Source organism: Macaca fascicularis, chromosome 14, assembly GCF_037993035.2.
Source record: "Macaca fascicularis isolate 582-1 chromosome 14, T2T-MFA8v1.1".
Lineage (NCBI taxonomy): Eukaryota > Metazoa > Chordata > Mammalia > Primates > Cercopithecidae > Macaca > Macaca fascicularis.
The window spans coordinates 81,662,779-81,675,556 of NC_088388.1; the positions used below are offsets into that span (position 1 = coordinate 81,662,779).

Below are 12,778 nucleotides of genomic sequence, written 5' to 3' on the forward strand. Positions count from 1 at the left end.
GGCTTGAGCCACCGCGCCCGGCCTGAAAGAAATCTTAAAAAAACAAATGGCAAAACATTTTATGCTCATAGATTGAAAGAATCAATATCATTAAAGTAACCATACTGCCCAAAGTGATTTACAGATTCAGTACAATACCTATCAAACTACCAATGTTATTTTTCACAGATCTATCTTTAAAATCATTATTTATTTCTTTATCTATCAATTGAGTGACTTATTTTACTGACCTTTTCATTCATTTCTAGAATTATACTTTAATTCTGCTTCAAATTTACCTATTTTTAAGTTATTCTTTTTGTGTCTTAGTTTCTATTATTCTTTAATCTTTTATCTCTTTGATCAGTTTAATCTGCTTATTTTAGTATCTCTTTTAGATTGTTCTATTACTTATATTTCCAGAGGCAATATTTAGTTCATTTACTGATGTTCATTTCACTTGCTGATTTGCCTTGTGCAAATTAATTATATTGATTTGCGTGATTTTTAATATTTGATTGTGATGTTATCTTCAACAGCACTTTGGGAGTCTTGCTGCTCTGAAAGTGTCTCTACAGAACTCATTACATCTGTCTGTTATTCTCTATGGTCTGCACTAGTACTAGACTAGTTTTTACGTTAGCTTTTTGTTTTGATATCCATATTCCATGGGTATTTGAAGCCATATTTCACAACTATGTGTGGTGCAGATCTAGGGTTCTGATTCTGCATTGGTGATTTATTTATTGACACAACCCCAGGTGGATTGCAAACTTCTTTGCTGTCTCCCAGGAAAGGCAGGCCAGGTTCTTCTATTCCTTATTCCAGAAATGAACAGATATCTTCATGGCTTCTATTATTGGGCAGGTAATTTATCTATAGTATGAGCTTGAGCAGATCTTCATGGCTTCTATTATTGGGCAGGTAATTTATCTATAGTATGAGCTTGAGCAGATCTTCATGGCTTCTATTATTTGGCAGGTAATTTATCTATAGTATGAGCTTGAGCTCTGATGCCTTAAATGTCTTCCTAATGCCACTATCAGAGAATCCTAGTTCCTGGTTCCCAGGTTTTAAGCTCTATGTGATGTTACAGTAACCATGTAAGCATTTTCAGCTTTTGGTCCACTATCTACTCTAACTTTGTGCTACCTCTTCAGCACCAGGGAATTTTCTGTTCTTAATTTCTTTTTCAGCTATGGATGCAAATAAAATTTCTCATATTCTATCTGATATTTTTATAAGTTTGAAATAGGAAAAGCAATTGTTGATTTCACTCAATTTGCCATATTCATGATTCTGTAATTCTGAAACCAATGAGTATAGCATGAAATTTCCTTTATAACACTAAACTATTTACAAAACTCAATCTGAATTGTGAAAGTTGCAAGAAAGTATATCCACTTTCCTTAATTAAATTATTTACTGATACAACCTGGGGCAATGCATTCATTTCTGGATACCAAAGTTTGATAGGGAAATTGACAATATGGTCCACTTCTGGAAAACACTGAAGTAATGAAGAGTCTAGAAACTCTACCATGATGGGAATGCTTAAACAATGAACATTGAGAAACCTAAAAAACAGGAGACCCAGAGGGCACATGAGCACTGTTACCAAATATTTGAAAGACTTTCATGTGGAAGGAGTATTAGTCTTTTCTCATGTAGTTCCAGAGAATAGATCCAGGAATATGCTACAGAAAGCTAGAAATTTTGTGAGTGATCTCTGACACTGATTCATCACATAACAACTTTGGACAAACTACCTCCCCATTATGGACCCCAGGATTCACATCTGTGAAGTGAGGAGGTTGAATCATACAACTGCCATGATCCTTTAGCTCTAACAGATTTTGGTTCATTTTTTAACAAAGTTAATGAGCACAATTTTTCCAACGATGAATCATTGGGCACAGTTGATGAATGACCTTGACTTCCCTTATTTCATTCCCACTCAAAATAATCTATTGCTTGTTTCATTCCACCATGACAGCAGACCTCAAGCCAAGTCTCCATAATCTTCTTTGATCCAGAAATTATAGGTTAAGAATGCCAGAAATGGAGCTGAGAATGGTGGCTCACGCCTGTAATCCCAGCACTTTGGGAGGCCTAGGCTGGGTGGATTGCCTGAGTCTGGGGGTTCAAGACCAGCCTTGGCAGCATAATGAGACCCAATCTCTACAAATAATACAAAAATTAGGCCAGGCATAATGGCATGTGCCTGTAATCCCAGCTACTCAGGAGGCTGAAGTGGGAAGATCACTTGAGCCCTGTATGTGGAGGCTGCAGTGAGCTGAGATTGCACCACTGCACTCCAGCCTGGATGACAGACAAAGTAAGACCTTGTCTCCAAAAAAACCATTATATCAGGAAAAGATAATGGATTTTGATGTCATACAAACATACAGACCTGAGTATCAAGTCTAACTTTTACCTTACTAACTCTGTGTCTTTGAGCACCATTTAACTTATCTGAATATCAGTTTTCTTCTCTAAAATATGAAATAATATATATTTAATGGATTTAGTAATCATTAAAAATTTTAAAACCAATATAAAAGCGTCCAACACATGATAGGCATTTAACAAACATTAGTAAAATCCAAAATCAAAACCAAATGTTCTGTATTGACAATCGATAGAATCATGTCTATGACACCAGGACATATTCTAATCATTTGAACATGTTACATCATCATGTATTAACATTGCAAAATTTATTCTATTCCCACCACAATTTGTATGCATTCCAAACTCTAGTGATTAATTATTTTCACACAAGGTACAGTTATCTGAATTACTCCAATACCTTAAGTATCTCTCAAAAATTATCTTTCCCTTGAATTGTTAAACCATGGGGAAATCAAAGCCCAGTCTCATAAATATTTGATTTAATAACAAAAAAAATGCTATCCCTCTTTGTAGCCAGTTTTTCTTCCAACTTATCTCAGGCCTCCTTCATTATCTGTTGGCATGGAGGGATTCAAGCCTCTTATATTTCTGCTATCACAGCAAAGTTGTATTTTATAAGCTGACATCTACACATCTATCTCCTGACATCTGAGAGGATCTTAACTTGGTAAACAATACAACCGGATTCATTAAAAGTTTCTAACTCATAGCAACTCCATGAAAACTTCCTCTAGTTTTCTGATGAATTTTGCTTCCTGGGCTCCTTTGTCTTGAGTGTTTCAATCTGGTAAAGTTGTTTTAGTCTCTGGGGAAAAAAAAAAGAAAAGAAAAATTATCTACACTCTCCAGATATATAGGGGTGGCTATAATAGAATCATGATCAATGGACTGGAAATGTTGAAGACAATCCAATTGAGCTAATACAGTGAATGAAAACAAATTTGAACTTGGGTTCTGAAATTAGAGTCAGTTCAATTTGAGAGTCTACCACTCACTAGTTGCATGACTTTCAACAAGTTGAGAAAACACCTAAGCTTCAATTTCCACATTAGCAAAATGGATGGAAAACATTGTCTTCAAATATGCAGCAGGAAAAAATGCTAGACTACCTCCAGTAGCAGAAAATACATGAAAGTCTGCTTCAGAAGACATCAAGAACAACTTGGAGAAAATAAAAGTAGTAAAGCTGGAAGTCCCTTGATAGTGGGTGGAATGAATCCCGAGAAATGTTTTATTACATTTTTTAACATTATACTAAAATGGTCTGGAAAACAAAAAGCGCATTACTATATGTGTTACTTTATTCTCATGCTGCTATGAAGAAATACCTGAGACACAGTAATTTATAAAGGAAAGGGGTTTGACTGACTCGCAATTCTGCAGAGCTGGGGAGGTCTTAGGAAACTTAAAATCATGGTGGAAGGTGAAGCAAACATGTCCTTCTTCACCTGGTGGCAGCAAAGAGAAGTGCAGAGTAAAGTTGGGGAAAGCCCTTTATAAAACCATCAGATCTCCTGAGAACTCCCTCATCATCATGAGAAGAGCATGGAGGTAACCACTCCTGTGATCCAATTACCTCCCCACCAGGTCCCTCCCACAACAGGTGGAAATTATGGAAACTACAATTCAAGATGAGATTTGAATGGGGACACAGCCTAGCCATATCACTATATTAAAATTCAGCCTATAATTTCACAAATAAGATATGTAATATAGACACCAGAATTGATCATATAAGCCCATGGTCAGAAGCAGTAGCCACATCAATACATAATGCTTCTTGAGCACTAATACTGTGCTAAGGATCATGCTATGTGTTTCATGTGCATATTTATGTGCATATCTCATTGATCTTTTTTATGTTGTGTGCATACATAGCTCACTTAACAACCCACAAGGAAAGTATTGTTATTTTGACCCCCATTTAACAGATGCTGCCTTAGCCTGGCTTCCACCTGAAAGCAGAACCTGAGCCAAGGGCTTGTGTGCAGTAATTTGAGAACCAGTGGCAGGCAACAGAAGTGATGAATGGAGGAAAGAGAGAAAAAGCCAGTTCAAGAAGGCATTATCCACTGGCCTCCATTGTACTGCTCATCCTCTCCCATTTTTCTAAGTACTCCCCACTTCCATTTCCCTCTGATTGTGGAATCCTCCTTGGGACACTAACTGTCTTGTACATTCAGGTTACCTGTGTGTGAGTGTTGAGTAGGCTCCTGCAGGCACACTGGGACAGAAAGCAGCACACACTTAACTGAGGTGCCATCAAGGGTAAAACTGGTAGGAACTTGGGCAGAACAGTTTACACTAGTAGTGGCTAGAATAGAGAGGAGGCCAAGAGAATGGGAGGCAATGAGTTTACAAAAAGGATCCCACAGAGGTCAAACAACTAAGATTTATAGAGATTGTCTTGCCCAAAGTAACACAAGTTGAAAAATGATGGAGGCAATTCTCAAATCTGTCTCCCATTTTAAATACTCTTCTCTTTCCATTCCCCAAATATGAAAAAGGTAAAGATATAGACAGCTGATTTTCTAGATATAACATCCAGGAATAAAAATCCCTCCCTGGTGTTTCTCCTGCTTGCCTGTTCAGTCTCACCTACCACCACTATCTTCCTATGATCCAATTGTACTATAATACTTGCATGTCTTCAAAGTAATTAACTAGCTTGCCCAAGTGCACAAGCCGGTAACCCCAGCCTGGGTAACTCCAAAGCCTATGTTCTTAGCAGTACCCTACACTGTATTTCTACTGCTTTCATTAAAGAAATCTAAGATTGCATCAGTCAGCCCATGACTTTATGTGCTTGCTGGCTAGCATGAATCTAAAAATAAGCATTGCTCCAGCTTCCCAGTTATTGGGTATAAGTGCACTGACCTAGGAGCCAGGAGCCCTGGGTTCTAGTTTGCCTCTAACTCCCCCTGGGACTTGGACCTTCCTGCACTCCCTTGCTCTGGGCTTCAGTTTCCTAGTATTTTAAACTATTCAGTTGAAACAAATCTTCTCCAAATTCTCTTCTAGCAGTAATGGTTTCTGCACTGAAGGCTATTATAAAAAGAGATCACAATTCTTTCCATTTTCTCTTATCATTGTTTTCCTTAGGAATAATGGAGAAAAACTTCTGTCTGTGTTAAACAGGAAGACAGGATCAGATCAAGCTCCAAACTTTTGGTTTACCCTGGACAGCCTCTCTGTGAGTGTTGAAAGTGAAGACTGCTGGGATGAGGCCGGTAGAGACAGGTTACCAGATCATTCCAAACTTGAAATTCATAAACTTCTTTCCAAATATGGACAGGTGTCCTATGAAAACACATCCTCAGAATCTTCCTGATATGTCTTTGATAACTAGAGAAACAGCGGGGTCCTTTGTCTTGCACCAGTTAGATAAATGACACGGATACACGTGGAGTGGTTTAAAGGAGGGGAAAGTTTAATAGGCAAGAAAGAAGAAAGTATCCCCGTATAGAGAGGGAGGCGGGCTCCGAACAGAGAAAAACCCCGTATGCAGCAGAAAAGTAGCCAGTTATACTGGGAGGCTGGGGGTGGTGTCTGATTTGCATAGGGCCTAGGGGATTGGTTTGACCAGGTGTGTCATTCACACAGCCCATGAAAAACCTGGCCCTCCCACCCTAGCGTTTTAATACGGAAATGCAGGTCACCATGACATCCTGCGCGTGTGGAGTCATCTGGAGGTGGCCATGACACCTGGCACATAAGGTGACAAAGAGAAGAGGGTGAGAATCACTATGTTGGATGGACCCAGTTTCTAATTGCTGGCATTCACATATCAAAGCTTGCCAGCCTGGCTTTTCAACACACCTTTCTATTAGAAAAGAAATGTTTCAGGAGCTGATTCTTTTCAAAGGAAAAGCCTTTCCGAGGACTCCTTACCCTATCTCCCTAACATAATTTCTTAATAACTCCTGTATTATTCCTCCCTCAAGAGAAGTAAACGTAACTGCTGTTAGGGGGTGTTGGATGATGATTATTTCTGACTACTTCCTGCTGAAAAGGGGTGTCATCTGGAGGGACAGCTGTTGGACCGTCTCCTGAGGTTGATGTAAGGGTTCTCGGAAGAATGGCGTGTCCACGTGTGGCTCTGCTCACAGCACTGTTTGGGATTTGATTGCTTCTAGGTGAAAAGAGATAAATTTTACAAGAAAGTTTAAAATATAGGGTCACAATATGAGCATTAAGACTACCACTGTTAATGGGGGTCCTACAGACCATAACTGACAGAAGAGTTTGATACCTGTTAGTTACACTAATGGATTGTAATACCTGTTGCCTTCCACTAGATATCGCTGTACATTACTAGAAACAATATAAAGTAACATTCCTTTTAGGATTAGTGACCTTGGATTTGGGTGGCTAGAGTAACTTTAGTGTTAGCCTCAGCTAGATTTTTCCTGAACCTTCTTTTCATAGCCAGGGTGTGACATATTACCAAACTCAATAAGAAGGTCTAGCAAACTCAGTGATAGTAAAACTCTCATGCTTCTTTTTTGTTGGTGGCTGTTAACCCTGCTCTAAGGATAATAATTAAGCAAAATATTACAATGATGGAAACTCTCTGTCCAATATTTCAGTTAGAATGTGCCACCATGTATAGCTCTACTACAAATAGTACAGAGACTATAGCAATTCCTGCAAGTGTGGTGTGGTGGATAATTTCCATCTAAAATTATACTTGCTAAGATATAGAATTTCCTTTTGGGGGATCCATGAAGTTTCTTCATTCTATTTCCCTCAACAAAGAAACCTCTGGGTTACGGGCACCCTACTCACTTTCATTGCCTGGCAGAATTTATAGGATAATTGCCCAGAACTAGCATACTGATCCAGATTTTTACATTACCATTCCTTTTTGTTTCTTCCAAACTGCAGAAGATCACCACTTGATTCACAAGAATAAGCAGGGTTAGTCTAAAATGTAGACAAAAAGCTTAAGAACAATCAATAAGACTAGGATTTAATGCATGATAAGCTTTCAAGCATAATTTCTCTCTCTAGTCCTCATTTTTGGTAAAAACAAATTATGATAGGACCATGTTATTTGTAGAATAAACTTAAGTCTTATACTTGGCCTGATTATTTTCATAAAGCACAACAAGAATAATTATTTCCACATAGGCCTTTTTGATTGCCTTTGATGGAACTCTGTTCCATAAGTAATCTCAGATAAGACCTGTTAAAGCTGAGCCCAGCCATGGGTTTATATCCTCAAATACCTGTAAGTTGGGTGATCCTTTTCTCTTGAGGTCCTAAGATAAACTTGGAGCTCCTGGACCTGTTAGAAAGTGACATTCTTTACTGACCACAGGTTAGGAACCCTTTGCAGGGACTGTGTAGATAAGATATGAGGCCAGTTCTCAAGCCCCAAGGGGCTTTTACTGCCTCTGCCTGTCAGGTTTTAATTCCTTAAAGGGAAACACACCCTTCCAGTCAAAGCCTTGGTAAAATAACCAGTTTTTCCAACTGTGTCCTCTTGAAAAAGAAAAATGGATTCTTATTGCACTGATGCAAACAACTATATTGTCATAGGTTAAGAGTACTTACAGATAGTTTCCAAATTCTAGAGGAACCAGGCAGAGAGAAAAAAACATGCTCCAAATTTTGTTTGCAGGAGTATACCTTACCTAATTATTAAAGGCCATAAATAGTTCAAAATAAGTGTCCTCAACTTTGAAAAACAAAACAAGGATCAGCAATGTTTTAAGCAAAAGTCCAGAAAGTTGCTTTAACTTTCTTGTTTTGCGTGATATTCATGAACATGCCAGTTCTCTGTGAGTCCTGTACAGTTTTTCTCTATTCCAATGTCATAATCTTCAAAGCTATTTGACACCTGCATTTGAGAACACCTGTTAAAGTCCTTAATATAGCTTGATTATAAACCATCTTTTGAGAAGGAACAAACCAAGACAAAAATTGTCTGTGAATGACAAAATGTCCAGGGTAGTTACATTTAAAAACATGACTGACAAAGAAGCTTAGTTATCTCCATAGCTTACAGTAATTTTACCCTCAATTATGATTGATAGCATATATTCAGACATTAGAATTTTAGAAACCCCATACAATTTTATAAAATATATTAGTAGTATTCACCAAAATATAACTGAAAGAAGATTGGACATTATTTTGGCAATCTCATGTGATTAAAAAATGCTAAATAATTTGTTTCATCTCTTTTCTGAATGTTTCAAGGGCCCTCTGAACCATCCAGAAATTCAGACATCAGGAAAGATAATTTTGAAACTTGGAGTTTGATTTTGAGATGGCCGTTAAATGTTAGAGGTTTAAAACACTTGATGTTATGAAATAGAATTCCAAATTGGCACAAATTATTTATTTTGCCAAAATAATGATTCAAAAAAATAAAAAAACTTTTCATTAGCCTTTACTATTACATGAAAATCCTGTTCAAAGCCAAATTTTACCCTTGCATTAGTTTATTAATGTTAACCCCAATTTGTTTAAATAAAACCTTATAGACAATTCCATCTAATCTTAACCAATTTGACTGTAAGGCAAAATCTTTACAAGCCCTTTATAACCCCTTTGGCTAAAGGCAGATTACCATCATAGGAAAACCATTTTTGTGCTTTTATTTTAATGCTCAATTTATGAAAAGACCATATAATACCCCTTTGAATTCAGTTAATGTTTATATATTTTTGTAAGATTAATTTTTACAATGTTTCCACAACTTACTTAAATGTTCAGCTTTATCTTATTAAGTTTAAGATAATCCCTTATCCTTAGGCAAAATTTACATTTCCATGTTTCTTATAATCTTTTACTAAAAAATGTGTTTTACTGGTTTTTATATGCCTTGCATGTAAAACTGTTTAATGATCTCAAATACATACTGCACTGTTAACTCTTAGCAACTTTTACTTTTGGTGAAAAACTCGGTTAGTAAGCAATTTTAATTACGTACCAGTTTAAAAATTAAAGTCATGTGAACTAAAAAATATTTGATTTAAGTGCTTATTTTTTTAAGCCAATTAATTTGAGCTCTTTCTATACACACTACACATAACACATATATGGCACATATATAGTGACACAAACAAACTGAAGATTCAGCATTTGTAAGATTTTTCATCTGTCACTTTTTTAATTGGATTGCTGGCTTCAGGATGGAGCTCTGGGAGGAGCAGGGGCAAGATAGCATGCAATTTTAGGGCCTAATAAGCAAGCACCACTGAAGGCAAAGACAGATCCCTAAAATTAAAGAACAGAGCCTTTGATTTCGAGAGGGAACTATCTGCTTTTATTCCTGGGCTTTCATGAGAAAAACAGAAGTTTTTTCACAAAACAGGGTCTGTGGCAGCTCCTCTGTTTTCCCATGGAGTCCCCTGCTACCAGAAGTTATCTTAGGCCCTCTCATGCATGCATTAAGAGTGACAAAACAAAAAATGGAGAAAAATAATTTAGTCAACTGAGACCAAAAAAAACCTTTTTCCAGAAAAACAAGATCCAAGAAGAGAAAAATGTAAAGGCCTTTTAAATATACCTATAACTTGAATATTCACTTTTAATTAAGCTGAGTGCTCTTTAAATCCCTTATTACTCGACTTTAGCCATGCCAAGCAGTTAATAATTTTCAGCTTGTGAACTTCATGAAAAGTAACCTCACAGGTGAAATCAACAAGCCTTAATTATTACTTAATCATGAGTGTACAATATATTTTCAAAGGGGGTGATAGGCAGCTTTTGAAGCCATCATTGCAAAATTGTGACTGAGATAGTGAAAGACTTCCAACTCAACCAACTCCATCTTGTTTCCGGCCCCCAAGCTGTCCTTGCCTATCCCTGGATGTAGGCCAAACCAACTTTGGGAGGTGCCTGGTTTACAGTTTATAGTCTAAAACAAAGATGGTAACAGTTCTTTCTTAAGATATACTTCCCTCTTGCCTGGGGACTAGACTGAAAAACTAGCCACAAGATTAGAGACCATGACCTAGAGTCACGCAGCTGGAGGCTACAAGATTCTGATCCTCCCTTAACTGCTCTCAAGATTAGTGTTTAAGATATTTTGTAAACCCTGCCCTTGATGGATTAGCTGGCACCAAACAGATCAATAAATTGGCTTATCTGATTTTGTGGCCTTCATCCAGGAACTGACTTAGCACAAGAAGACAGCCACCATTGTAAAATCATGGCAACTAAAACAAAGAATTGCCATATAGTTACAGGTCATGCTCCCAAGGACAAGAAACAAGATAGAGGCTTGTAGCCATGTTTGTTACTGACCATTTTGTTTGACTGGCTTGAACAGCAGGCTTATGGGGTCGTGGGCCTGCATTCTAATTTAAGGTACCCTGTCTTTTGACAGAACCATACAGAAAGACACACAAAGCACATCAGATTAGCTACAGCTTAAGACCAACCTCATGTATCCTTTTTCATTAATTAAAACTTTACAGAGAATACAAACAATAATCCTTATTATCCCTTTTACCAGTGTGCACAGTAAGAGGGAAGCCAAAAGCCCAACTGGTAAAAAAATTTTACCCTTTTGCCAGCATATCAGGCTTCTGGTTTCCCTTCCCCCTAGCTCAACTCTAAGCCATGCATTTTAAGGTTTGGAAAATTAACTTTTCCCAGGTTGAAAGAACATTATAAAAGAACCATTTTAAACTGTGAACGAAGGAAAAACACCATAGACCTGAGTTAAATTGTGGAAAGTTTCTATATACTTATTGGGGTCTTCAGAAAATTGGCCTAAGTCTGCCTTTATTTGCTTAAGGTCCTGTAACGAGAAGGGAATTTGAACCCTCATGGCACCATTCCCATCAGGCATTTCCTCCAGAGGTCAGAGTGAAGAGGGGAGAGTGGGTAATACTGGAGATGGTGGAACTGGAGAGGCTGATGGTATGATTGGAGGGGTACTGGAACATTCAATAGCAGTCTCAGATTGCACCTCTGGAATCTACTTCAGCTCTACGGACTTGCCTGCCATGGCTACTAAAAGAACTGGGTTGATTGTACAGAACTTGTAAAGGTCTGGGTTATCTCACAGGGCAAAGAAAGTCTGTACATAGGGGACCTCAGTCCATTTGCCCTTCCGTCTGCAGAAAAGATCTAACTGGTGGATAATATTAAAATCAAGAAGGCCATGCCCTTCTGCAATAGAATATGAGGTGCTTTTTCTCCAAAGACTCAGGGTCGAAAGAGTGCCAGTGCTTTAAAATACATTCCAGGGGAGTGTCTGCTGAAGACAATCTGTTACCCATCCAGAAAGAGAAGTGAGAGAAGGCATCCCTTTAGTCTCCTTCCCTTCCATATGTGACCCAAGGTGGAGAAGAAAACAGTGGGAGCATCCCCCCAACTATTTTCCCTCTCTGATTCCTGGGTCCTAGCACCCTGTTAAATGTGCTACCCATGGCTGTAGGTATGACCCTCCAAGCCATGACACCAGAGGGACTAGACTTTTGAGGCCTAGTCATGCTTACCCAAGTAGTCCTAGTCCTCTGCCTATTATTTCCCTTTGACCTCCTAGACTTATGTGACCTGTGTGCCTCCCCCCGCAAAGAAAAAACATGGATCTTGGGAAAGACTATATAAAAGGCAAGGCTCCCTCAATGGAGGAAATTTGCTAGATTGCCTGCTATTATGGCCCATGCTAAAGCATCTACCCTTAGAAAAATGGTTTCAGTTAACTTCCAGACTTAAAGTCCTCTTACTAATTAAGTACTGTCTTAATTGGAGACGAAATAGGTGCCTTAAAAGAACATAGGAATCAAATGGCTGTTTTCCTGCTGATGGGACAATATTAAGACTAAAATTTGGCTGTGGAAAACATTTAACTCCTAACTGTTGAAGGCAGAGCTCTCCCGTTCACAGAAGTAGCCTAATGCCTAGTTTCCAGTAAAAAGACGCAACAAGGAAAAGTTGTGAAACTACAATTTACTGCAGAGAACCAGCCATGTGTCTTATGAAGAGGATTTCTATTTCCACTAGGTGGTACTGTTGGGTTGGAAATACCATGCGCTGGCCAGACAAAAGCCGAGGGGGGTGCGCAGCAGGGGAGGGGGAAAGAGAGAGAGAGAGAGAAATTTGGTGACAGGATAGCTGGAAGAGAGCCTTGAAATTAAAAGACAGATTTGAAGTTGATGTTCACCCCATACTCACCACTCCAAGTGAATGTTGTACTTTGGATTCCTGGCCAATGCACCAAAATGATATGGCTCCAATGAATGGAGAAACACCAGGGTCCTTTGTCTTGTGCCAGTTAGATAAACAACATGGACACAGGTGGAGTGGTTTTAAGAAGCAGAAAGTTTAATGGTCAAGAAACAAGAAGAAAGTCTCCCCCTGTACGGGGAGTTGGGGGGTGGGGCTCCAAGTGGAGAAACACCCTGTGTGCCGTGGA

At 38.4% G+C, this 12,778-nt stretch overlaps 2 long non-coding RNA genes across 2 annotated transcripts; both read right to left on the minus strand.

The window, feature by feature from the left end:
* Positions 1 to 2,680: 2,680 nt before the first annotated feature.
* On the minus strand, positions 2,681 to 4,709 carry LOC102129235 (uncharacterized). Its single transcript, XR_006692195.3, has 2 exons — positions 4,583 to 4,709; positions 2,681 to 3,199 (listed from the first exon to the last, which is right to left on the minus strand). It is a non-coding gene; the product is annotated as an uncharacterized lncRNA (long non-coding RNA).
* A 1,094-nt stretch (positions 4,710 to 5,803) lies between these two features.
* Positions 5,804 to 7,371, minus strand: LOC141408499 (uncharacterized). Its single transcript, XR_012423574.1, has 2 exons — positions 7,253 to 7,371; positions 5,804 to 6,526 (listed from the first exon to the last, which is right to left on the minus strand). It is a non-coding gene; the product is annotated as an uncharacterized lncRNA (long non-coding RNA).
* Between the last annotated feature and the right edge of the window lie 5,407 nt (positions 7,372 to 12,778).